A 23016-nucleotide genomic window follows, 5' to 3' on the forward strand; every position below is an offset into this window, starting at 1 on the left:
GGCAGAGAGCCTTCCAAACCAGGCTCCTTCAGAGCGATGATGTCAGCAGTGCAGATTAATGAGCAGACCACACTCAAACCTCTTAGAAGGCACAGTGGTTTGACTGTCCCTCAAGTGTGGAGTTTAAGCTACCACATGCTTGTAACTTAGGTATTTTCAGCACAATAAAAATGATAAGGGGCAGGTTAGTAGGAGAGATATATATGCGCCAGGGTAAGAGGGAGGTGCACTAATGCTAGGAAGTGTTATACTGCTAATCCTTTTAACTTCCTCTCTGGGCTTTGTTGCCAGCCCCCTGCTGGGGCTGATTATTCAGGTTTAGTTCTGTCTTCCCAGGCATCCATTTTGAGCAGAGTTGCCTCCTTCCCCAGTTTACAGGGATGTGAGCTGCAAAAGGCAGCTAGTGTTTCTTCAAGATGGTAGGCAGCATTTTACTGTTAAAATGTTATAATTCAACCAAAGGTATGAAATACGTGATAACCAAGCATATGAATATACTTGGGAGGATGTATTGCTCACTAGTATGGGAGTAGTGTATCTGCGACATATTATTTCTTATCTTTGAAAACAGTGGAAGGATCCTTTCTATAGAAAAGCTCAGGAGTACATAAAGGCACCCTTGTTTCTTGGAGTTAGAGAAGCTATGAAATGCGTGAACTTTACCCCTCGCCTCTACAAAGGGTCTGCCAATTCTGTGAATTTAAAATCCATGGGAAATTTTTGTTGCCCACGGCTGCTGAGTTTCAATGGCGAAAACTCTTTCTGAAGTTATGCTCAAATGATATATTCTCTTTAGCCTCCAGATGATACCTTATGCTTTTCCTGCATTCATAAAGCTGAAAAAAAAGGCTAACAAGTGTTCTCTGTTCAGACAACTGTCATATATAATCTGCTCTGTTTGACTGTTTGAATGTAGTGATATAATGCCAATAATTTAGGAAAGAAAAAGAAAACAACAACTAGAATGTGTTTAGCAGTTTGGTATTTTAAGATATGGGACTATTTTAAGAATATGTTATGATCCATGAAGGAACAGCACATACTAATGAAATGGGGCTAAGGCACAAGAAAACTGGAAATGTTTCCTGTGCAATGAGCCATGCATGGTAAAGACTGTGTGGAGTGGCTGGCAGCAAAGAGCTATCTACAGTGATATAGTCATTTCATGTTCCATTAAGGTCCTGTTATTTTAGTATTTAAACAAAATTATGCTGCAGGAAAATAAGGAGCCTGTTGTGTAACATTGGCAAGGAAGAAAATCCAACTTCAAAGTGTTGGGCTATCGTTTAGAAGAACTATATCCATCAAATTCTGACTTTTTAGCTGAGTACTTTGAGATGAAAGGAGGGGAAACTGATTCAGGAAGGAAATTGTGGCATACAGAGTGCTGCATATGTTGAGACACTCTGGGGACAGATGCAAACAGAACTTTTCTGGCTCTGTGACCAACTTAGTATTTTGCTTATGCAAGATAATGGGCAGAGAGAACAGCCTGTATTTTCAAGACCCACTGGTAATCCATTAAATGGATTTTTTTTTTTTCTCTTTTTAAGGAGTATTGGGCACTTCTCTGAAAAATCGGACATAGAAGGAATGTATATTTCTGTATGCATTTCTGAAAACATGAGATGTTGTATGCCCTCACAGCAGTAATAATGGGGAAAAGTGAAATCTGCCTTGAGTTTTCTCAGCTATGTTATATACCAGTATCACAAGCAAACTAATTCCAAGATCTGATCAAGCTGCTGCATCAGAATATTTGTCAGATAGATCTCTGAACCTATATTTTCTTCAATAAGGAGGACAGTGACTTGGGTCAGAAAATTTATCCACCACTTCAGCACTGGGAGTCCAACCTTACTGCCAAGATGAACTGTCACACACGTTCCTAATTTTGTATACAGCTGGCAAAACCCACTATATGTCTCATGTCCAGATTTCAGTCTGTAGTGGTATTCCCAGCCTGACAGACACAGAAGTACTTTGAAAGAGGTTGGTGAAAGAACAGCGTTGTTAAACACCAAAGTGGCAAAATTGTGCTCATTGACATTGTGGTCATTGGCAGTGCAGATGCTCCAGTAGCCTTATCTTTATCTTATAAGGAAGTTTAGCTTTTCACCTGGTGAAGGTAGATGTGATAACTCCAACACTCAGTGAGATGGTAGTTTTTCTCACTCATGACATTGCATTGCTTTTGCAGGCATGGCTTTTGCACGGGAAGATTTAAGCTCTTGTAGCAGTGCAGAAACTGGAATGACTCACAGTCTAGGAAGCACTTGGAAACATCTATTTTATGTCAAATGTAACACGATAGTAACTTTTAAATCATTCTTCTATGGCCTGTTTCTGACTTGCGTGCATGCAAGGGTGATGAGAATGAGCCTTCTGGTGGTTTATGGCATTGTTACAGATGTGATGGGGAGAGGTGAATATTAACTTGAACAGTTCTCTCTGAGCACACTGCCAATCAGTTCACAGACCAATTATCCTGGAAAAGTCAGGCTGTTCCAGATGCTGTGTGCCATCGCACAATTCCTTTCTACTCCCTGAGAATCTGAAAAGGACAGATGGACATCAAAGGCAGGTATGACCAAAAACAAACAAACAAAAATCCTCCTGTATCTAAACTATATCTTTTAGTTTAGAAATAAACTATGTAATTTTTAGTATTTCCTTTTCTAAAATGAACCAGTGTCTCCTTGTGAAATATATAGGCCGAAAGCAAGACTCGTAGCCCTTTGGCCCTGATTCTGTCAAGAGTGTAATAATAGGATAAACACATATATGGGAGACTGCTTTAAAAGAGTGAACATTTAAAAAAATGTTTAGTCCTGAGAACAAGCATTACTCAATGTACTTGAGAGCTTTTCCAAACAAGCAATCCATTGCCAAAACTCTGGGAACTGGTGTACTTCATCTGGTACAATAGGGTGATATTTATCTTCAGACTAGACAGAACAAATCTTCTTTTTAAGCCCCTGTGGCCCTTTAAGTACTGGTATGACTCAAAGTAAAGAAAGATATTTATCAGAGAATTTCAAGTGGATGTTGAAGTATTATGCTCCGAATGCTTTATATTCTCCTATCTCTGCTATATATTATTTTGAGCTCTGTTTGCATCTGAAATACGATGGATATGTGTGTAGGATATCCATGTTCCCAGTGCAACATGAAGGTATGTGGAATAGGTTTTTTGTACAACTGTTTTGGGGGAGGAATGTCACACAAATGCTGCTGAATAGTTAACACCTCTCACTGACTGAGCGACTCAAATGTCTTATGTTTAATTTTCACTGCTCAGGCCATGAGTGGTTGAATTCCACTGAGGTATGCATGATTAATTCTGTTCATATTGTCAGATGCTTTTCTCTGGTACTTTGGTGTAAAAACTGCATAGCATAACATAATTTACTTCGTAATCTAGAAGTGAAAGTCCTGCTGGGGTCAGTCACCTGAGTTTGGAATTCTTCATGATATAGTTGAGTAATTTCTCATCCACCATCCACCATTTCTCATCTCTCACGCACAGTTTCTTTGTTTCTTTCTTGTTCTGTTGTTGTTTTTGCTTATTCCCTGTGTGCACATGTCTTACTGACATTTCCCTAAAAGTAGAAGCAGTAGTATCTAAAGGTGGGCTGACAGTACCCCATAGTTGTTATATTGCTTTATAATTATAAACCATTGTGAGCGTATCTTGATTGCATACAAAGGGTCCACCTGAAGACAATTGCAGAGCTGAGATGATGGGATGATAATAAAGCACTCAGACAAGGACACTGTGTCACAGAACCACATTTTAGTTTGGTTTCCAGGAAGCGCTAAATCTTCTAATTTCATAATCCCAAGCACAAATACAATGTAAAACCATAGATCTTGGTAGTAAATATTTTCCATTTGAACAGTGGCAGTTTGGCATTTCAAAATAATTTATGATACAGTATGGCAAACAGAGCAGCATTTCTCTGCTATGTTAAAAGTACCCCATGCTGTCTCTGTGTGTATGATAAAATCATGGCATGAAAGCACATTAAAATGAAGTGTTCACTTTTTCTTCCTAAGAGTTCAAAACCTTTTGCTCCTGTGGAGTTTAGGTGATGCTGGTATTTAGTCTACAGTCTTCCATTCATATGGGAGGGGTGTTGAAGCTTTGAAGCTTGATGATCATTGTGGTCCTTTTCAACCCAGGCCATTCTATGATTCTATGATTCCATTCACCTTTGAAGAGCATAGGTTATAATCTGATTTAGGTGACAACTGGGAGAGCTCAGTTGTCTCATATTAGTTCTTTGTTTATGAAGCCACCATAACGCACTTCATGCAGTGCTGAGCATGGTAACAACAGGCCCATTTTGAGAGGCTCTGGCACAACTGTAGTAAAAGAGGCATGAGGTATAAGCTTTGCTCATAAATAAATAAATCCAGTTAGTTCCTTTCTTTTAAACTTTACTCTGACAGATTATGGACTGTTCTGCATTACAAATGACGAAGCTTTTGGTGCTGCTGGAAAAGAAATCTTCAGTAGGAGGAATGGCATTAAGGCTGAAGTGATTTGTGCTGGTTTGTTGAAGGTGCCAATATAGCAGAATGTGGTAAGGTGGTAAGGTGACTGCCTAAACACTGTGCTGGTTTGGGAGGGTGCCAGCTCTGATCGTCATCTTCAGGCATCTCTCCTGACCCATCCTGCAGTTGTTATAGGGCTGATAGGTTGGTTTAAAAACCACGTAAGTTAACTGATTAAAATTAGTTGACAAATTAAACTACGACCTTAAGTCATAAAGGTGACAGCAACAAAAGAAATTATTTATAAAATGGATAATTCTAGTCTTGCATTATTAATTTCTGAAAAGAAAGCTCGATTGTGGTTTTTGTTAAATGTCATGGCAATTAATTCAGTTTCTGTAATCAACTACAGATGAAAAGCTGTGTGTTGCAATCGTCTGTAAAGGTTTTTGCAAGGTGCAGAGTAGACATAGCAGAAGACAGAGGTTTAGAGTTCAGCACTTCAGGGGGCTAACGTGTATTAAAGCTACTTCTTGAATGGACCATAGCTAAATCCTTTTGCTGCCAGTCAAGATCATGATTAAAAATCACCCATCCAGGGAGCCGCTTCTGGATGCGGATGGGCCAGGTTGTGGGGATGGAGTTAAGGGGACAGAAAAGAGGGGGGGTTATATATGTACAGCGGATGTTTGAGCAGTTGCATTTCAAAAAGGAGGGGGGGGGGGGGGAAGAGAAAGGAAAAAATTGGCTGGCCCCAAAGGGAGAAAAGAGAGAGAGCAAAGCTTCCTTCGCTAATCTCAACTAGTCACGTAATTGTAACTTCTGAGTTCTGTTCTCAGAAGAGAGCTACCCTACTATCACAACCCTAAGGAGAAAGCAAGATTGTGAAGCCAAAAGATAACTGTGGGGAAAAAAAAGTTACATATTTGCAGCTTTTAAATGAAGCAGGATTTATACAGAAATAATAACCTTATCAGTGATAGCAAGGCTCCTGGTGAAATTTGGTGGATATTTTAATCACTACTCAGATTTTTAAGTACATTCTTTCTGTCAGAGGAGCTTAGCAATGGTGACAAAATAACATCCTCATTAACATGGATGTGAAAGAGGAAAATACCTTCTCCCTTGCCCTTACTGGTAGTTCTGATATGTAGATAATATATATTACTTGCATATTTATATGGAACTTTTTTTTTGGTATCCATTTACTTCTAAATGACTTAATAATAGTTGTGGATAAAACGTGTTTGTGTTCTAATTAACTAAAACAAATGAAGATATGCAGCGGACAATGCTAAATCTTTTTTCAGCATTAAATGTTAAAGTAAGTGACAGCTGTGCTGCTGCATTTTGAATTCACTTATGCCTGCCAAAATATTTCATTTCTCAGCCTTTCCTGCATATCTCATCCATGCTAGCGGGAGGAAAACGTGTTGGCTTCTGATCTATTCCAGAAAATACCTTGTCAAGTGGCTTGCACACTTAGATCCTTGAACAGAGATGGTAACTTATTGCTAATGGTTTTAGTCCAATAGATTTACTTCAGGGTAGCTGAAACACATGGAGTCCTTAAGGAGCATACATTTTTAATAGAAGAAAGCAGCATGCTGTAAATTACTTTGCTCTGTCCCTTAGATGCATTTCCTTTGAAAGAAGGGAGAAGAATTAGTATCTTGTCAAATATAAAGACTACTAAGATGGCAACAAAGAAGATCATTCAGAATATGGTATAGAGTTAAATTTAGGAATACAGGTGACAAAAATGAGTTCTATGAGCTCTGTTTCTCACTGACTCATTTCTTTTTCTTTAAAAAGAAAAATATATATATATATATCTGGTTTCACTGCCTGAACAGTGGGCTACACAAGAGTTCCAGACTATTCTGCACATTTAAGACTACAAAAACGAGACTACAAAAATGTTTGACACAGAATTACTTAGAATAACATTGCAGAACCTGGTCTTCTCCCTACTTTAGGAACCCTCTTACTGCTAAGCTTTAGGCAGCCCAAGGTGAGCTGGAGGCTCTCCCACCCTCTGCTGCTACCACCCTGTCTTTCAGATGGGAGAGCTGCCTCTGGGGATTTAAATTAGTCCTTATTTTCTAGAGGTGTCTGTAGTTTAGGGAAGGAATGCACTCCAGAAAATATTATAAAAGTACTTATTAAGCAAATAAGTTCTCTGTATGTAGCCTTTGCATGTATAAGTGTTGCTGATGAAATTGAAAGACCAGCAAACAGGTAGCAGCAACTTCCATGAAGAGTTTTTTAAGGATTGGTTCTCACAAACCGGAGTTGACCGCCATTGGCTTTATTCAAAACTGAGCTACTGAGAAATCTGCTGAAACAGGCTTATTTTTTGGCCTCAGTTTGTGTGAACAGTTTTGTGTCGTTGAGTTGGAATGCTTGTCAGTGGGAAGTAGCAATTTGTGCTGCAACAAGCTCTGCCCATTTCTGTTGGCTTAACTAGGTCTGGCCTTTGTGAAAGTCACGGAGAAACACTGGTTCATCCATTCCTGATGACAATCCAAAGATCTTTGAGCAAAGTGACCATAAGTTTGTTATCAACTAACTTGTTCACTGTAATTGTGCCCCTCACCTCTCTTATAGAGAGAACTGTTTGTCCGAAGGTCAAGAACCCAGGAAATCCTGGTTGTAGCTGACTTTCTCTAAGTTTACCATGGAGGATGACTACAGAGGAATATTCATACTATATATTGATAATAAAGAAAGCCTAACTAAAGTAATGTAACTCTCCCCATCCCTTTTTGCACATTCTCAGGCCTGTTTTTAACAGTAACGTATCTGTGACACTACAGAGAACCAAAGTTGTTTTTTCCTAGCTGAAGATGGGAGAATAAGCTGCAACAAATCATTAGATGGAGTGAATGGATCATAGCATGGATTTATGTTCCAGGTGTGACTCCGCAGGCTGATGATGGTTGCACCATTGTGGATATGCATGTTTTTGCTGATGAGGCAATTGGAAGAAGTAGGAAGTACTGCAACAGGGAGTGCAGGAGCAAAGCTGTTAACACATCAGTCTCATGGGATAAAACAACTTTATGTTTTTCCAGCATACTGCAGCTACTTCTTCTCTCAGCCTGTAATGTACAACCATAGAATATCCCAAGCTGGAAGGAACCCATGGGGATCATTGAGTCCAACTCCATGGAGTACATGTTCACTATGTCTTGTGGCTGAAATAGAGAGAGATCATATTCTAGTAGGGGATGTTTTCAGCTAGGACAAATGCAAGTAGAAGACAATATTAGGTTAATCCAGCAAAAAACAAACGTAGTGAGAAGATGCGATGTTGTTTTATCCACCTGCATGGTTTCAAAGACAGACAGAGCGTGCTTGTCTGTGGGAGTCACCAGCTGCCAGCCAGATTGGTTGCCTGGAGAAGACGTTCCTGTTGGCTAGCTGCTCTTTAATAAGTATTCTCTGAATAGCATTCAAGCTATTGAGCAGATTAGTTTTGTCTGTTGTGAAAAAATGGAATTCCTCTCTTTTTGTTACATAAAAGTCATCATGACCTTGAATTTAACACAGACTCACTGAAAGTAGTGCAGAATGACCCAAAGGTAGGGTGTCAGACAGGTTGTCAGATGGTCATGTTTGCCTGTTTTGCTTTCTGGTTGATTTGTTTGTTTGTTTCATGCTGCTGAACCACTTTTGTTGCTTTGTAGATTGTACAAACTACCACCTGCAGCAGCTACTTGGCTCAGCCACTGCTGTGTCTGAGTGCTTCACAAAGACATATTTATTCTGCTTGGCATTAATTAGATGGAGACGGTGGGAAAGAACAAAAGAAGAAAAGAGAATTTATTGCATTCCTGAGCTGATAACACAGACAAGACTGACAAGCGGAGAGGAAGCTTATAGAGCATAGGGCCTCTCAGTACTGGAAACTGAAAAACGAGCTACAGCAACAAACATTGCTAGGGAATAACCCAATCTAGAGCTTTCTTTGCAGTGCAGTAACTTTATTTTTTCAAGGGGCCTTCTGCTCTATTTGACCTAAAGAAAGTTAAGTAGAGTAAGTTAGTGATAGGCATCACAAATAAAAGTCACCTGGAATGGAAAACTGACTTGGCAATTAATATTGAAGTGCAGTTCAATTAATATTGAAGTATCTTCAAAGTGCTGGGCACTATTAGACGTTGCATCTGCTTATTTGTGAAATTATTGCTCAGCAGATCCAAAGCTTAAAATTGTCAGTGGATCTTGGTGCCATGGAATGTTTTGAATACTCAAAGCACAAAAGTGCTATCAAAGGAGAAAATGATGGGAAATAGGCACGCTGATGTCTGTCCAGCTGCCTGATACCAGCAGTAGAGAAGATACTCCAGGGAGAGGCTCAGTCAGTAATTGGTTTGCTCCTCAGTTTTCCCTTAAGTTAAACGTTTTATGTGGGCCATCGCCTGTGTCTATAGCACTGGTGAAGACTGATCATTTTCATAGCAAATGTTACTTTTTTCCGAAGAAAAATATGCCTTTATTAGACATCTCTGCTTCAAATAGACTAAAACTAATAGCTGCAATGTGTATCATTCTCAGCTGACCAACTTGTGTTCTCTTTGACATACTAATATCAATCTTGTATGATCTTCAGCTTTTGAAATTTAATTGAGTGTGTGATGGCTTCTCTATCTGCAGAAGCTTTAACACTTTATCACCTAGAGGACTGTCATTTCATGCTTCAGATTTGAAAGTTCCATAACAATTCGTCCCCAAGGATATTGTTATTGCTTACATAAATAGCTGATTTTCTTCCTTAAGTCACTATTAGAGTCTTTGTTCTTAGGTTTACCTGCTAGACTGCATTGTTATTTAAGTATTTGCCATCTTTCTTGCTTGAGAATAAATGCGCTGTTTCCCCCTTGGTATGATCTGGGAGGTAGGTCACTGTGACAGGAAATTCTTTCAATGAAAGGCAGAAAGTAAACTATATCATATTTATTTCCTTGTCTCTTGGTTGACGTTTCTTTTTTGGGTAAGATTCCTTTGCATACGCTGCCATGACAGTGATGCTGAGACCTTCTGGGGCTCTGGGCAGCCTACAACATAATGACGGGCTCGTCTTTTCAGTCAATGGGAGCTAATACTTACATGACTCTATAAACTGGAATTTGGCATTATTTATCTTTTAGATGCAGCTGGTCTACTCTGACAAAGAGACCAACAAAAGAATGGAGAGTAAAGAGTAAGACACAAGAAAGAAGTTCTCAGACAATTAGTGATTTTGTAATAAATAGGGGGAAAAAACGGTTGTTGAGTTACACAAGATTGGTGCTCGCTTAATTTCTTGCAAACTGGTAGTACTTAAAGAGGGAATGTGATTGATGGGATTAATTAGAGCTGTATGTTTAACACTAGCTATAACGACCTCATTAATTAAAACCTAAACTTTTTAGGACGACTCTAATTCTGATTTATGAATTCTCTCTTTTTTGATTCTGAAAAAAGGAAAAATCAGATGAACAGGTCAGTAGTGCATACAAAAATAGTATGTGGTACATTACAGTGATTTATATTTCTTTAGAGAATCAGAAAAGCACAAATCAACACATAAATTATGCATAATCAGCAAGGCCAGCCTTTGTGGAGATATTCTCTTCAGCAGCCTCGGGAGACCTGGGTTAAAATTCATCTTATGTGAGATTACAGGAACCATTTTCTGAACTAGCTGTAGACTAAGTATATCGTTCTTACCATGATTTAAGCAATTTGCATTCCACTGAGAATCCATAATCATCTTCTTTTATAGACTTGCATTTGTAAATAGTTATCTCTCTTCACTTGATAAAGCTTTAGGAGAGTAACAGAAGGTCGTATGAGTTTCCATACAAATTGATGGTCTGGATTCTGCAGTCTTTAGCAAATGTAAAAAGCACGTAAGCCACTCAACAGACCCTATGCTGTTAAGTAAGGATCTGTTCCCTGATGCTTTGCTTTGTTTTGCGTGAGCTAATGTTCTTTATTAAAAGATAGTTTTCTTTTACGAATAGTTTTCCAGGCTATTCAGCTCATTTTTCTCATGGTCCTCATTCATTTTAAAATACACTTGATACAGTGAATAGAAGAATTTCCCTGGAAGACAATAGATACACCCTTGGGACTAAAGACCATTTCATTAGCATATACTTGCTTTGTCTCTAATCCTCGGAGTATTTATCTATGTACTTAACTTTATTTAGCATTCCCAGGAAATTCATGTATCTGATGCTATCTCTCTTGTCCTGCAGCATGATCCCCACTCCTATGTGCAGTGAGAAGGCATCTCCTTCAAAGAAAGCCAGGGAACAATGGCCTCAGTTGGAAAGAGGACTGAAGCTTTAGCTGCCATTCACATGTATATGTGTAAATGAGCAAGTCAGAAATCCATCTCATGAGTTTGCCAATCATTTGAAACGTTATGTTATTAATATGGAAATCATAGATTCCGGTATGCACTGCTAGGTTTGTAATTAAAGTAATAGTTTGATGGCCACATACAGTTTAAGAGAGGTGTATGACTTTGAAAATAGTTTGTAGTTGCTCAGAAATGCATCAATTTCTGTTTAGAGAAAGCACACAACATCAGAATGATGTATGGTAAAGAGAAATGTAGTTTCACTTCGCTCTGAACATACAGTGTTTGAGACACTAAAGATAATATATTGTGGCTTATTATCAAATCTAATTAAGGTCCTTCATACCTATCGCCCTTCATAACTTTTCTACAGTTTTTTTCAGGAATTTTGATTACAATGCAGTTTTCTAAGGGAACGTTGAATTCAAAGCATGGATTGTTTTCAGCAGCAAGGATGTTGGCTTATCAGCAAAGAATAGAGACAACGTATTGGCCTTCTTTTCACCTGTATGGATCTATTCCTCTTTAAATCTGGTCTGAAAGCATTGTGAGATGGAGAAAGACTGACAAAGTGCAGAGGTTAGGCCTTAGCACTGTGAGATGACAGCAGTCCCTCTAGAGTGATTTGACAATGCTTACTGCTTTAGCATAGATAACTGAACAGAATGAGGGGCTTTCTTTCCTTCGAGGAGCTGCTATGTAGAAAGCACAACGAATAACGTTACACAGAGCAGTGAGTATAAAATAATCAACTTCACGACCTAACCTAACCACTAACCGAATAGCTTGTTTTAGTTACCTGGAATGTTTTCAGAGCATGATAAGGAACAATATCTAAATTTCACATATCTAGTCTTTTAGACCAAAATCTTCACTGTGTCTTGAGTCTGAAGAGGTAAACAATCCTTTCAGCTATGATGCAGGAGAAGACCTCAAATGAACTGGTTCATTTTTATTTTGTCTGATGCAGTTTATGCTTTTTTATTTTCTTTTTTCTTCTTCTTTTTTTTCCTTCTGTTTTAGAAGCATACATTTGCACATTCATAGTCTTTGAATGTTATTTTAACAATTTGGACCACTTGATATTTTCAGGCCCCTGCCTTGATCATTCCTGATGGATCCCTCAAGGGGACAGATTACAGTTCAGTGCTGTATCATTCCTCTAACAATTTGAAACAGAGTAATTAATCTTCACTTTCTCTATCCGAAACCCTACATGCAGCATTGAGCAAATGGCTTCAGTACTCCCAGGGAAACGTTACAAGGATATAGCAGTAAAATGAAGCGCGAGTTGTCTTTATCTTTCCCTCTCCCTGCTTTAGCTATCCCCAAGATTACAAGTAGCTGGTGTGTATTGGAAGTGAGGGGAGTTTCTCTTTGTGGCTTACTCTGACACTTAGGAAGATAAGGGAAACTGGATATTTCATAATCTATTCATCTGATATGAATCAGGTACTACCCGTTGCTCCTCCAGAGAGGCACAAATTGTTCCAGGATCAAGTGCTGGTACTGAAATTAGGGTTTACTTTCCTCCAGGGAGCATTAACAGTGGGTCATTTGTACTGTGCATTATTGGGCCAAAGTCAAAGTATATTTAAATATCATTGTAAAATGTGGATGAACCATTAGGGAATACCTGCCTACACTCACCTATAATTATCTTTAGATTTCTATTCATATGTCAGAGGAGGGGTTTTATAGCTCAAAGAATATTTAATATTAAGCAACCGTTTGAAAGAGAATTGGTAATAAGCAATCACAGGGAATCACAGGGTGCAGACACTGAATAAAGTGGCGGGAGCATCTCTGTTTCCTCCATTTATTATATTTGGAATGGGCAAGGAAGGGACTAATCAATAATGTAATGCGGGTACTTGCCCAAGTTAGGAGAGCCCTGCGGTTCTGATGTAATTTCAGAACAGCGCTGAGGCTGCTTTAAATTTGGCACTGCTCAACAAACAAGGGAGCTGTAGATGTCTTGTGGATCAGACCCTCTGTGCTGACTGGATATAAACAGAGAAGAAAGAATGCAGATGTATTATCAAACCACTGATTGTTATTATTTTTCTTCATCAGAAGATCCTATGATTAGCTGCATAGCATAAGTAATTTATGAGTCTACTCTCTGGCTTGCCTGTGAGAGTATGATAAACTGCAGGCATATTAGCATATTTGTTTTAATTGCTAATGTTAGAACAGATCCTCTCCTATGATCTCATTATAGTATGCTGTGGCATTTGCATTCCATGTACAGTGGATTGATTGGAGTTCAACTGCTTGGTGTCTGGCAGCAGCACCTATCAATCTAAAAATATGTCCCTTGTCCATCAAAATAAGATTAAATAAAATTCCACGCGTACTCGAGCTTTTAAAAAACCTTGTTTGTGTTTTCTCTTCTGCACATGAAATAAGTGGCAGAGAGAATTTTCTCACATAGAGTAGATGGCAAAGCAGTAAAGACAGTGTTTCTGAGGCTGCATGTTAGGATCTGCAAACCGACAAGTGGAAATCTCAGTTTCTGGATTTCCAAAACCAAAGCAGGACAATCAGATTCATCAAAAGCAGTACTGAGTGCTTATGTGTCAGGGAATTGCAGTAGTGAAGCTGGAGTAGAGTTTTGTGCCCAGACGAAGTTGCTTCTCACAGTTGGTCCCGCTATCATGTTTTCCTAGCATTTTGTATGCTTTGTGGAAATAGGACCTCTTACAGTCCCGTTGGACACCTGCTCATTTCTGTCCTATCGTTGATCTGTTCCAGTTCCTGCAGTATTGTGTTTCTTGATTGCAAGGAGCTTTGTAACCAAAATAATACTGGGTTACTATACAACATAGCTATAGGGTGTGCAGAATACGAAGTGTGCTATTCAACACCCCCTTAAACAACAGGACAGATTCTTCCCATATAGAGCTGACCCTGTGTTCTGAAGAAACAGGTGCCTGCACAAAAACCAAGATAAATTCTATAGATAGCATCACCAGAAATCCATTATTTAGAGTTGGCAGATGATGAAACATAATCATTTTACCGTGGTTCAATAAACAATCCTCATTTATGTATCTGAGACTTAAGCTTTGTTAAGCTTAGATCCATCAGCCTACCTCTCTGGTAATACTTGCCCACAAGTGCATGTGCGTTCTCATGTATGTGAAGTGAAAAGTACACTGAAGCCTTCATAAACATACTGTCGTATAGACAGATCCACATAAGTTTTGGAAGCTTCTTCCAGTGTTGTCCATTAAAACATACGTAATGAAGAAGCGTGCATGCAGAAGTCAAAAATATCAGTAGAATTAGAGCTGTTGGAACTGCTTTGCATCACTGTTGGGATAGATTAGATTTCACTACAAAAAGCCATGTATTTATTGAAACTTTGTTTCAGACTGCGGCTGATTGTCTCCAAGCGATGGGCATGAAAAGCTTGGACTAACTATAGTATGGAAAAACAGAGCAGCAGGACAGCACCTGCCAATAATGCCAGTCTTCACAGTGGTTGATCCTGAATGCGCCTGGATGAATGTGAGACCGCATGGCTGGAAAGGCGGTCCAAAGGGACTGCATGATGCTGTTTAATGAAAGCTCAGGGATAGGGTATGAGCTGAGGAATCTAAAATCCATCCAGCTTGGACTTGAGCTGCAACCCCTGCTAGGCCGGTTATAACTTGATTTGACTATAGGTTGCATACGGACATTTAGTATCATTAAAAAAAATAGAGTTGCAGTAATCACAGTCCTTCTGCACATCTGTCTTGCTTTCTGCGTGCTCATTTCTCCAGTTATGAGCTGACATTCCACTCACATGCTAACAGACACTGCCTGGAGAAACCTTTAAAAACCCTTATGAAGGGTGTACGCATGTGAGGGCTCTGGTCTATTGTTTCAAGTGAATGAAATGAATAGGAAATTAAATAATCAAAACAGTTGTTTATTGTTTCAATGAGAACAAAGTGCTGACTCCACGGAAGAAAGACCAAAGGCTGTGGCTTTACATCCTTATGCTCAAACCTCTGAGGTATGTTTTACTTCACTTTACCATGTTAGCATTGTATGAAAGAAGGCACTGGAACATAAAAAGCGGCAAACACAAGAAAGCAGTTCTTTCCTGCTGTTTCCACTTTGCATGAATTTTTAACACCTTTACTGGAGACCAAACATCTGGTGTGACTTCAGTCGGGGTTCCTCCTGGGCACTTTGATGAAGCAGTTGTAGTTTGCTGTTGCAGTTTGCTGCTTGCATGCAAGTTTAGCTTAAAAAAAATAATAATAAAAAAATGTAAAGCAACTACTATCCTCTGACATTTCGCCTGCTAAATTTCAGAAGGTAGGGTCTCCATGGGGTCTTGGGCACTATACTCTTTCAGATCATCTCCCTTTCTGGCAAGCTCCTGCTGGAGTCATTTACTAAGTTTTTGAGTAACATTTGGAAAAAATCAATAAACACAGCCTTCTGAAACCCTCAGTGTGCATGTGGCAGGTTTGGAAAGCCCCAGTCTCCTGTTACCGTCTGGGCGCTGCCGCTCCCTCATCACTCAGCACTGGGCTAATTTCTCCTGGGACTGAGCTTGCCCTATGCCTGGCTGTGTGATGGTGCCATCCCATGGCCTCCGGTGCTCTGTAGCCTCCAGGCCGAGTGCTGGGTGCTCTGTGGGAGGACCCTGCCTCCTCACCCTCTTTGGGTTGGTTCTTGAGAGAGAAAGCAGGTATTTCGGTGCCGGCCCAGCGAGAAGGGCAGTCGACTGGCTGGCGGAGGCAGTTAGGTGGAGCTGGTTTTCCTGCAATTGTAGGGAAGGCTTTCCTGTTGTGCTCCAGCTGCCGCTGCCTCACAGTGAAAGAGACAGGCAGCACTGGGATAGGATTGCTGGGACAGGGGCTGCCACTGGGCTGCCCACGCTTCCCGAAGGGTCAGCGGTCGCTATCTCTGCAGCCATGGCCCAGCCGGGAGGAGGAGGAGGGCGGGATGCAGCGGTGGGTACCTGTGGGGTGGCTTCTCGCCAGCGGCAGCCAATGCTGGAGTGTGGGGGCTTGCCATTGCAAGGGACTGGGGAAACGTTTTTGAAGGTGTTCAGTGTTTGTACATTGAGAGTGGAGGTTTGGTCTAATGCTGTGATGAATTTTGTTTTCAGTACTAGATTTGGGGGGTGGGGAGGGAACTTTTTGGCAGTCTGTATTGATCTCTTGTGTATTCAAACAAGTGCTTATTGTTGCCTTCTTGTCATGAAGCAACAAAAGTAAGAGAGCTGAAGGGAGCATCTTCATAGTGTTAGCAACATCTGGAACATTATAATTCTGTTTTAAAAATAATTGATGAAGGCTGAGAATGGGAAAAAAATACAGTAATTCCCTAAAGTCTGCTTCACTCCTGGAGCAAAGTCTTTCAAATCCCATTTATTTATTTGTAACTGATGAAGTTATGTAACCTAGAACTGTGACACTGAAGTAGGATGGCCTAGAGAATGTAGTGTTTGTTCAAAGTTTTTTTTTTATACTTGTTGGCATGACGTACTCGCAGGGATGGTCTGGTCTGGTCTGGTCACTACAGTTTTTTAACATGCAAATGTGAAAGCCCACAAAATGCACCGTTTCTTTAGCAGAACCAGAAGCATGCACAGTCCACAGGTAGAGGATTTCTAGTACCATTTTTCCCAGTTCTGTATTTCAGAGTGAGCTGTTTTCTAAGGACAAGATAAGATGACATCCAGGCCAGTGTTAAACTGGATATTTAACAAGCTCCCAGGAAAAAGGTTGAGGCTGGAGGTGGTGCAGACATATGCCAGTAATACACATTAGTGGTGACTTAGTTGATAACTGACAGGAGGCAGACAATTTATTCAAGTTTTTTTTTTTTTTTAATAAACTGTGAGACTTCTTATGTTGTTGATGAGTAGGGTCTCAAAGGGATGTAATTAAGCTATTGCTTTCTCTTTCCATGCTGTCTTAAAAGCTAGTAAGCTATTTTCTGAGTGACATTGAGAACCTTTAAGTAAGAGGCCTGTCTGAGGTGTTGATACAGTTATTCAGAAGTGATTGCTTATGTTATCTGCTTTTTCCTCCTCCCTCTTAGTCTATTCTGAAGACTAATTAATCTGGCAGGACAATTAATCTGAGGTTGTCAAGTAAAGTAGTAACCAGTCCAACTACCCATAGTCAGTGGGTCCTTTTCAGTGCATGCATCTGTGCAAGTGTGTGCATGTTCAGTAGCACATTTAACTATGTCCTGGTAGTGAAAAAGCATCATTTTCTGTTAATTTCATAAGGCTGCATGGCAAGGCTTCTCCCAAGATCAGGAACCCTCTGAGCACAGGAGAATTGCTGTATGAACCTGTGACTCAGGGCTGGAAGGAACTGGGACTCCAAGCAACAGAGATGCTGTGTAATGACATCTGAGAAAGATGACTTTCTCTTGGAATAGTGAGCTTAAATTTAATAATGGAGCTTCTGGCTTTTGTTCAGTTTTCTGGTTTATATCAAGTGGAGTATAGGTAAATTGGATCACTTTTTCTTATCATTTTGCTAAGATGGATTAGAAACTGGTGTTACTATGTTTCCTAACTTATTTCGACTCCCAGAGCGCCTCTCCGGTCATCACTATGGTTTAAAAAGAACTAGTGCTATTTACCCTTTTGGTTTCTAAGCTGCAAATTACATTGCCGATACAATGCAGCTCTTTGCTGGTCTTAATTTCTTAGCTTGAAGCAATGAAGTTTTGCCACGGCATGTCTACTAAAGACTTGTTTGTCAAGATTACGTGGTTACACTTAATGGTTGGTTTGTCTCAGGTCTTTAAATAGCCCTTAAAGGATAACACCCTTAAAGAATGTAGATGCATAGAGGAAAATATTTGAGATCACCAGGATTTATTGTGGTACATTTCTGTTAAGTAACACTTTCTCAAGAAATAAAATACAAGCGGGTGTGCCTCTGGCAAACAATAAAGCGTTGCTGTTTCTTTGCAGCTGACATGACTTAGTTCTCCAGAGAGGTTAAAGGGAAACTTGCCACTTTAGGATTTGGCCTTATTAGCAAGCAGTGCTAATAACGAAACAAAAAAACCAAGACTGACTTTGCATCTTATTGTGAGTGAAACACGGTCTTACCAAAAAGGCTGAGTTGGGATGCCAAACCCTTGAGTGTCTTAGGGGCAGAACAGTAGACTGCACACAGCTCAGCATTTCTTTTTCTTTTTAGTTGATCTCATCATTTTCATTTGTTGACCTCTTGTGTCAGGATCAGAACATTCAATCATGGACTCTTCTGCCCATTTTGGGTGATTTGGATTAATACTGCAAGTCAGTATTAACCTGCAAGTTGATTCAGATATCCATGCGTCCTTTTGTATCTTTGAAAGAAGAGAATGATAGAAACTGGGTACTCCAGAGGAGAACTTTGGAAGCAAATTTTGCTAAATAAGTGATTACAGGGCTCATAAGAACATTCTTTAACAAAAGCATAGAGATAGATCGTCTAATTTCTTCTTAAATCTCAAGAACACCAAATATGGTTACTTGTTAGATTAATTTCTTTTACTCTAAGTTCTCTTTATATTTGGAACGAGTTCTAGGAAGCACAGTTCATTTCATGCTAAAGATAATTTAAAATAGTTTACATGAGGTGCCTCTAAAGATGCCTGTTGTTTACTGTTAACTACTATGGGAGTTGATAAAGACCAGTTCATATGAATACTGCCCTTTGTGGCTAGGAACCACTAGGCGGAAAGCAAGAGGAATAGGTTTCTAATATTTGTGCTACACATGATTTGCTATGATGTATTTGCAGACTAATGCTCTGGTTTATAGGGCCAAAGAATGCTCCCTGAATAATTCTGCTAACAGAATGGGAACTTAGTACCCCTGTATGGAGCAGAAGAAGCACACTCACTGTGGTCCAAGTGGCAGTGGTAAGATGGGAAATATCCCCATTTTACCTGAGCAAGCTTGGGAGGATCCTTGTGATGATTTTTCCTCTCCAAATGGAGCAGTAGCGTTGTGGGTTCCCGTTTTGTTACTGCTGGGCACAAGAAGCCTGAGCTGAGTGTTTCATGCACCACTGAGAGAGGTTTCTAACTACCTCTGTCCTCTAAAATAGATTACCTTCAGAGCACAGATATAATTTGTTCCTTATCCTCCACACTCCCACACTTCACACCTAATTTCCCCTTCTAATTAACTGATTACAATCTTGATTTTTAAATACACCTCTTGATCTTTGGCAGCTCAGCTTACTGCAGGTAGAGCAAGGAACTCCCTGGTGCTGGGCGGTGAGGTTTTTTGCAGCACTTAGAATCTCTTTTTAGCCTTTGCAAATGTGCAGAGTATACTCTGAGAATGCTTGTTTATTTGGTGGGCTTTTTAATAACCACATGTGAGGAGCAGAAAGCAGGACAATGAGAGGCCAGCAGTGCGCCATGTAATGTCATAGGAATTGCTTTATAAGCACGGGGAGCTTTAGTCAGCCAAAAGAGCACCATCTGCCCTCAGTTTGCTGGTAGTGTTAATTCAAGATTTCTGTCTGGCAAGTGAGGTCACAACTTCCTAGCTGTTGTAGTTCCTGGGACTTTATTTGCTGCTATTTATTTTAAAGGCTGTCTTTGATAAGAAAACAGACTTTCAGCTTCTTCCCTTGGAATTATACTGTCATATTTTTATCTAGATGAAGGTGATGATTATGAATTGAAATGGTATTAATGATCCCCTCTTTGCTTCAGGGAAAGAATTCATAGGACAACTTTCTGGTAAGAGTATGATATGCTTTCTTGAACCCACCCTTAAGTGTTCACTAAAAAATTGCAGTAGCTTAAGGGCCCCAGTGCTTCCAGGATGTACTAAACATATCAGTATATGTGAATACATATGACTAGGAGGAACATACTGAACTATTTCTGGCTATTTTTCTAGTTGTATCGTCTGCTATAAAGTGTACCATGTCACCTAAGGCACTACAAAAGTGAAATTCCTAGAAGTGAGAGATTTCCAGCTCTGTTGTGCAACCAAAGCCATATGAGGACTGGTAGGGCTTGGTGTGAACCCACTTCCTCAGTATTTCTTGTAGTATTGCTGTGATATATCCCAGAATAAATGCCAGTGTCTTCATTGAGAAGTGTGAATTTTGTTGGGGAAGGGATTTTTGGAACAGATCTTCAGGCATAAGTTTGTTAGGAAGACACCGCTAATGCTTGTAGACCTAATGCTGATCCACATGTGCTAAGGATTAAACAATCTTTTGCTTTCATTACCCTCAAGCATTCTGAGGAAGTATTAAATCTTGTACCTAAAGTATGCAAAGCTACAAAAGTTGCAAGACTATAAAAAATAAAGGTCAAAAAGCATTCCAAATGTGCATTAGTATATATTTATGCACATGGGTAATACTGCATCCAGTATAGCATTGTATATAATATCGAATCAGCAATTTATTGATTACTTTGGAATTTATGAGCTATGATCTTTGTATGGTTTTTTTCTTTCTTTTTTCTTACCTATTAGGTTTTGAGGCTCAGTCATTGTTTTAGCTTCTGTAAGAAGGAATACATGATATTGAGCCAAAGAGCATAATTCTGTTATATGTTCATCTCACTGAAGAGCATACAGGATTTGGCTTTTTGAAAATATATTCTGTTACTAACATATGGTTCAAGTGGAGAAAGATGTTATCAAGGCTTTGCATCACTGCAAGCAACATGGCAGCTGTTCTGCTGCTGCATTAATATCCTTTAGATGTTGCAAACAACTATCTCAAAATCATGGAAATATTGTATGTTACTTCCTTGTAGACAAGACAGCTAATCATTCTTTTGTCAGGGAAAATGTATGACTAGGATAAACTATTCAGTTTCTGCATGTGCTTTTGCATAATAGGCTGTTGAACAGGTACTACCCTTTGAATATTTATTAATTTGCACTGTTTGGGTAAAAACAACAACAAAACAAAGAAAAAAACAGTAGCCAAACAAGTATTTCCATGTTTCAGGGTGTGTGAAACTTGCTTTGTTTAATGTTATGGAGGTTTGCATTAAACATTTGAAAAATATATCTGAGTTTTGATTATTAGTTCCCTGTGCAATACTTACGCAAATTACAGTATTTAGATGATTATCTCACTAGCTGTGGTGCTGCAAATTGCTAGCATCACAAGTTACTCATCAGCTCCAGTGTCTCTGGTGCAGAAGGTAAAATGTCTAATGGACTTGGGACAAACTACATTATGAAGCATTCCATTGGTTTAATCACATTTGAAATATTTAGTGAATGTGATGTAAAGCAATCAGATTCATTTGTTTGAAGGAACAGTTGTTCCCAAGGCAATTTTGTCTATATCCTGGAGAGGGGTAGAAAATGGCAGCAGAAGAGCGTTTTCTTCCTTTTTGTTTTACAGCTAACAGAAGAAGTTGCAAGTGGTTTTTATTGCCCATGCCAAATTTTATGACAAGAACATAAATTTAAAATTTTCCTTTTATAGTGCACTTAACAGAAAAATACTGCTGCTTTGAAAACTGCAGCTGTGTATCATGATAGTAGACTGCTGAAGCACTTGCCATGGTTCGTTCAGGAAGAGTATGTGTGTTCACTGTAAATCTTCTTTTACTATACACCTAGGATACGTAGGCACATGCATGCATACATGAATAACCCATTTTATTACCTTTCATACCTAGTTTTTCATATTTCATGTGAAATTACTTTTCATACCCATCTAGTGGCAACTTAATATTTTATTTTCTGACTGAAAAAGTTGGCAAGTGTTTTCTAGAAAAACATGTAATCCACAAGTGCTTCATTTTTAGTTTAGTCTGCCGTCTTGTGTGCATTTATGAACATTCCCATATATGAGTTTGGAAGACCCGGGCCAGAATAGCCTGATTGTGGTAATCATATCATGGTAGCCTTAAGTCAACAGATTGTTAGGAAAAAAAAAAAGCTGTTTGAACCTACTTGGGTGTATTTTGGCCATCATTCACCAAAACGTAACAAACTGGTTTGTCAGTGAGATGGTATATTAAGGAGTTCTGGAACATGGCACGCATCCAGCTCTTTTGCATAGCACTATTTGTTACTAAGATTTTTAAAATTTACTGAGAATCATAAAATGATTTGTCTTGGAAGAAACTTCAGGATCATGAAGCTCCAACCCCCTGGCGCAGGCAGGGTCACCAACCTCAACATTTAATACTAGACCAGGCTACCCAGTGCCCCATCCAGCCTGGCCTTGAACACCTCCACAGCTCTCTGGGCAGCCTGTTCCAGCACCTCACCACTCTCATAGTAAAGAACTTCCCCCTGATATCCAACCTAAATCTTCCCTCCTTCAACGTACAACTGTTTTCCCATTCCACGTCACTGAGGACTCTACAATTTAAGGTACACCAAAACATCCTTAACTCCTGCTGTGGACTTCATGCAAGGAGCTAGGATGGAAATTGAAGCTTCTTAGGAAGCTTCTCTCACTCCTGGTAGATTCTCTTCTTGCTTTCCATGAAGGTTGTAGGAACAGCTGGGATAGAAAAGGTCAGGGCATTATTTTTTTTTTTCCATTCTGGGTCTTGAGGCTTTCTACGTGGCTTTCCACTTGCAGGCCATGGTGACAATGGAATTTGTCCATGTGCATATTATAAACCATGCACATTACATTTTTGCCTATTTCTGCTTTATTACTGCTGCTAAGGGCTCTCTTATCACACACGCAAAAGTAAATGACAAAGTATGAAATTTTAAGACCAAGCAGTTTAAAAGATTCTGTAGCTGGATGAGCTGCACACTGCACTTCAGACATCAGCTTAAAAGCAAAGGCAGAATTGCAGTCAGTTAAAGAGCAACCATTGGGTTACCCAGAAAATACAGCCCCTCTTCCGTGCCTCTTAAAGTCTTCATTGCTCTCTCCCAGTTGCGGTGTTTTTTGACTTACTGGCAGCTGCAAAAAGGAAGCAGGGAAATGTCTTTGTTTGGTTCTGTCAGTGCGCTCAGCTTTGATTACCATGGAAGACAGGCTTTTCTGGGCTTCTATTCCAAGAATTTTACAGTCTAGGATCAGACTTTGACACCCTTGCTAGTCAGGAATAAGTGGCTGTTCCATCAGGTCAGATAGACTGCAATGGGTTATCTGTTAGGGTGGTGGTGTTTAGACAGAGCCATGACAGTGATTCAAACACTTTTCTATGAGTCAGTGATGCAA

The 23016-nt window shown here is 39.6% G+C and overlaps 1 protein-coding gene across 10 annotated transcripts in view; it reads left to right on the forward strand.

Annotated features, from left to right (window-relative positions):
* MID1 (midline 1) overlaps nt 1-23016 on the forward strand; it is a 241684-nt gene that overhangs the window by 119974 nt on the left and 98694 nt on the right. For 2 of the 10 annotated variants that reach the window (XM_025148549.3, NM_001397663.1), the window contains exon 1: nt 15677-15819. The exons of the other annotated variants lie outside the window; for them this stretch is intronic. The gene's annotated coding sequence lies outside the window, so the exon portion shown is untranslated. Of the gene's footprint in view, nt 1-15676; nt 15820-23016 lie in introns of those variants that run through there. 10 annotated transcript variants of the gene reach the window in all.

This window comes from Gallus gallus, chromosome 1 (assembly GCF_016699485.2).
Source record: "Gallus gallus isolate bGalGal1 chromosome 1, bGalGal1.mat.broiler.GRCg7b, whole genome shotgun sequence".
Lineage (NCBI taxonomy): Eukaryota > Metazoa > Chordata > Aves > Galliformes > Phasianidae > Gallus > Gallus gallus.